Below are 5,237 nucleotides of genomic sequence, written 5' to 3' on the forward strand. Positions count from 1 at the left end.
GTAATTTCTGGGAAGAGGAACAAATATCACCTTTTATCACTTTCAAACTGCACAGCCCCATTCCTTTTTAAAGCCAGGAATGTGATCTGGGAATGTAGTTTGGTGGTAGAGTATCTGCCTAGCATGTGTGAGACTCTGGGTTCCATCCCTACCCCAGGGGAAAAAAAGAATACAAATTTGATTTAACATAAACAACTAATGCAATTCATCACACGATCAAACAAAAAATGTAAAATATATCATTTTAGTAGATGTAGAAAAGATATAAAATCTAGTATATATTCCCAATAAAAGCTATCAGCAATGGAATAGAAGAAAATATTTTGAAAGAAAGTATCCATAAAGAAAAGTCCAGCTATTCCAGCTAACATTATACTTAATGGTTTAAAAAGCCAAATACTTCCCCCGCTGAAATCAAGAACAAGACTAGTATATTCACTCACCATTTCTATTCAGTGTTACACTGGAAGTCCCAACCACTACAGGGCAGACACAAAAAACATAAAATGCACATTGGAAAACAAGAAGTAAAACTTAGTGGCATACAACAGCATTGTCTGTAGAAAATCCAACGGAAGGCTGGGGATTTAGCTGGGAATTTGGTGCTGCACCTGCCTGGCAAGCACAAGGTCCTGAATTTGATTCCTGATATCAGAAAACAAAGTGCAAGAATTCAGTGAATTTAAGAGTTAACATGCACATGATTGCGGTTATGATACAGGGTCAATATACCAATTTCTCTGTCCTAGCATGAATGATCAGAAATAGAAAAGATTTAAAACATCCCATTTACAATGAAATAAGCATTTAGGGGTAACTGACAAAAAATTTGAGGGATGTGTACACTGATAACTACAAAATCCTGCTGAGAAAAGTTAAAGACTTAAATATGTGGTTAGTCTTTGTCTAAGCAATAGATATGGACCAGACATAGGAAGATGTTATTTTACTCCATATTGATCTATATATTCAATATAATCACAAAATCCCAATGGTTTTGCCGAAATGAACAACCTGATTCTAAAGCTCATGGAAACAGGATTTAGAATAGCCTGTTTCACATAGGTAGTGTGACTGAGTGGTCTAAATTGCTGGATTCAGAATAGCCAATTGCAAGGCTTATCACAAAGTTACAGTCAGAGGATGTGTCATGGTTATAAAGATAAATAGACCAGAATCCAGTCATGGAACTGCACATATATGGACAAATGAGCATCGGTGAAGGTGCAAAGACATTGTAATGGAGAAAGGATAGTCTTCAAAAAACAGTACTAGAACCAGTGTAAATTCATATGAAGAAATAAATTTCAATTCATAGCTCAAACCATACATACAAAAATTAACTCAAAATAGATCTTAGCCCAAAACATAAAACCTAAAACTAAACCTATAGGGAAATATAGAGGAAAATAGTTGTAACCTTGGTGTAGGTAAAGATTTCCTAAATACCACACCAAAAGCACAATCCATAAAAGACAAATTTAAGCAGGTGTGGTGGCACATATCTCTAATCCCAGCATTTTGGGAGGCTGAGGCAAGAGGATTGAAAGTTTGAGCCTAGCCTGGTCAACTAAGGATTTGCAACACCCTGTCTCAAAATTTAAAATAGTTGAAGGGCTGAGGATATAGCCTAGTGTGGAGGCCCTGAGTCCACTCCTCAGTATTGCCACAAGAAAGTTATACTTCATTAAAATTAAATACTTTATTCAAGAGACACTGTTAAGAAAAAGAAAATCTATAGACTGGGAGAAAGTATTTTCACATACATATGACAGGATTTAATCTAGCATAAAGAACATGGAGAACACAAGTTAAAAGGGGGTGCAAACTATTTGAACATTTAAGAGAATATATATATATAGATTGTAAATAAGCACATGAAAAGATGTCCAACACCTTTAGCCTTTACAAAAATGCAAATTAAAACCATAATGAGATACCATTACCACCTGTTGGAATGGTTACTATTAAAAAAGACCAAGGGCCAGGATTTAGCTCAGTGTTGCTGCTGCCTGCCCTGAAGGCACAAGGTCCTGAGTTTGATCCCTGATACCAAAAACAAAAAACCACACACACACACACAAACCAATTTGGAGGTTTAGCTCAGTGGTGCTGCTGCCTTCCTCACAAGTGCAAGGTCCCAAATTCAATCCCTGATACCAAACAAACAAAAAGGGCCAGGAATTTAGCTCAGTGGTGCTGTTGCCTGCCTTGCAAGCACAAGGTCCTGAGTTCTATCTCCAGTACTGAAAAAAAAGAAAGAAAGAAAAAAAAAAAGACTAAGCATATCAGGGGTTGGTAAGGAAGCAGAAAAACTGCTAGTAGGAAGGTAAAATGGTGTAACCACTTTGGAAGTCCATTTGGCAGTGACTTAAAAAGTTGAACACATATCTACCATATGATCCACTTTGGTAATACTTAGGTGTTTGTCCATGAAAAAGCATATGTTCATAAAAAGACTTGTGCATAAGTGTTCACAGCATCCTTATTTGGAATAGCTAAAAGCTAAAAATTACTTAGATGGCCAACAATAGATGAATGGATAAAAGTTGGTCTATACAGTCGAATACTACTCAGCTATAAAAGTGAACTAATGATACACACAACATGGGTGGATTTCCTGCTGTTCTATTTTTGTATTTTTTAAGATTAGACCATTTAAAGACATAGGACAGAAAATATGGTGGAAATGTATTAAATCAAGTATTATTATTTTCATTACTGGAGATTGAACTCAGGGTGTCATACATGTTAGGCAAGTGTTCTACCACTGAGCTACTTTCCTAGACCTCAAATTCTTCTATTTATTTTAGTTAAACTAGTGGTGCTGGGGATTGAACCCAGCGCCTTCACACTGAACTGTATCCATCCTCAGCCCTTTTATTTTTTATTTCGAGACAGGGTCTCACTATGTTGTTCAGGCAGGACTCAATCTTACTATCTTCCTGCCTAGCTCCCAGAGTGCTGGGATTGCACATGTGACAGTGTGACAGCGAGTCTTGTTGTGTAATTCAGGCTGGGCTTGAACTTACTGTGTAGCCCAGGCTGGCTTCCTGCCTTCACCTCCTAAGTGCTGAGATTACAGGTGTGCACCTGGTTTAAATTCTTTTTTGTTTTTTGGTACCAGGGATCGAAATTGGGTCCTTGCACTTGTGAGGCTGGTGGTGGAATCACTGAGCTAAGCCCCCAGCTTAAGTTATTTTGTTTGTAAAATAGAAAATATTTTCAAGATAAGAAATCAGTATACAGGAAATAAGGGTTAGTTCGGAAATGGAAATGGAAATGTTTGCTCTGTAGGAAAACAAAACAAAACTGTTCCCAAAACTAGTTGCAACCAGACCTGGACAGAAACAGACACACACAAAGTCCATTTACCCCAGAAAGAAAGAGATAAGAGACTAGGACAGAGTCAGGAGACACGGGCAAGCCACTACACCGTGGTCAATTCCTTCTCAGGATTCTCTTGAGCTCTGCCTTCAAAGCCTTTAGGTCTTTGGCGTGGGGACCCAGTCTGGAGATTGGGGGAAAGGAAGAGGAAGTAACGAAGCTGGATCGGTTGACGACTGTGGGCCCTAAATGCCTCTCCCGGTCCTAGGTCTTCTTGACCCTCTCCCTGAGTGGTGGGAGTCGGAGCTAAAGGGCAGAGCTCCCTCCTTCCTCCCCTATCCAGCCAACCCAGAGGTCTCGGTCAGGGGGCGGGCCTTTCACCGGTGGTCACTGGCCTGCACCCGCGGCTCCGGGGGACGTCGACACCCCAGAACGGCTAGCACCTTCCCTTTGTGGATGCCCATGGACTGGCCTTGGGATCCTTCCATCAGGAATGAGGTGTCCCTTCGCCAGGCAGACATCCCTCCACGGCCCTGTCCCCACTCACCCTGGCTGTGGCTGGCAAGGCGGCTCCTTCCCTTCGCCGCACATCTGTCAGTGTCCCTCTCCCCACCGCACCCCTCACCCAGTCCTGAGGCGCCCCGGTTCCCGGAAGATCCGTCTCCTCCCTTCTCATTGTGGCGCTGACCTCTCGGTCCCAAGATCCTCTCCCCACTCTGATCCTTCTCCACCCCCGACGCAGCTTCCCGCATTTTCACTCTCCTATCCCAAGTTTGAGGAAGAGCGCCCCCTCCCGGGTTCCTCCCGTCATCTTTGCCCCGCTTGGCCTTTTTCCGGGGATCCCTCTCCCCCTTACACAGTAACTGAGGCTCCAACTCCAGAGATGGCCCCAGCAACAGTCCCCCTCCCCCGATGCCGCTCTTTCGAGGCCTTCCATGTCGGGTCTGCTCTTCTTTGTTCTCTGTTCCTTGAAGAAGGAAGTACTACTTACTGGGAGTCCTCAATCTCCTCTACTGCTCCTCAGCATTCCCATGATAGATGTGAGCTGCTGAGAAACCCTCTCTCAGATGTGAGGCCCTTCGTGGCTGGCATCTCTGAATTAAGGAACTGAGCTCCTCAGGTTGAGCCTGATACTGGGCCCAGCCACTCCCTCCAACACCATCAGATAAGGCTGTGTAGTGAGTGGGAACGGACAGGCAAAGCTGTCTGTGCACCCAGTGGCTCAGGTCACACAGGCCAGTGGGACAACTCTCCTACCCCGGCCCTTCATTCCAGCCTGTGCACTCCAGCGTGTCTGTTTTCCCTAGCAGGCAGGCATGCATAAGCCTTTTCACGCTTAAGTGGAAGACTATCTACATTAAAAAGAATTTCAGGAATTACATTGATAGCACTTTTCTGCACTGCAAGTCTTTTCCATTCTCTTTTACCCATGTGCTTGCCCCTAGTGGTCCACACCATGTGGTTTCTTTTTTCATGTGTTACAAAAAAAGCTTTTAATCTTGCTGTCTTGGTATGCATTTTAAATTTGTGTAATGGGAATTGTATTATTTCTATTACAGGCTGAAATTTTTAAGAGTGATCCATGTAGCTTCTGTCCTAACTGATGCCTCCTCTCCATGGTCTTTCTCTGCCATGTTTCACCCTTCCCATCTCCCTACTCTCACCACCAGGAATATCTACAAGCATGGGCCCTTTGCAATGCTTCTCAAGCACCAGTGTGCACACCTATCACCCAGGGAATCTCGATGAAGTATAGGCACTGACGAAGTGGGTCTGGGTGGAGCCTTGACTCTCATTTCTTCTCCTCCTCTTCCTCTTCCCCTCTTCTTCCTCCTTCTCCTCTTCCTGTTTCTCTCTTTTTTTTTTTTTTTTTTTTTTTTTTTTTTTACTGGGGATTGAACCCAGGACTT

This window comes from Fukomys damarensis, unplaced genomic scaffold (genome assembly GCF_012274545.1).
Source record: "Fukomys damarensis isolate Sample0158 unplaced genomic scaffold, DMR_v1.0_HiC HiC_scaffold_7, whole genome shotgun sequence".
NCBI classification, from domain to species: Eukaryota; Metazoa; Chordata; class Mammalia; order Rodentia; family Bathyergidae; genus Fukomys; species Fukomys damarensis.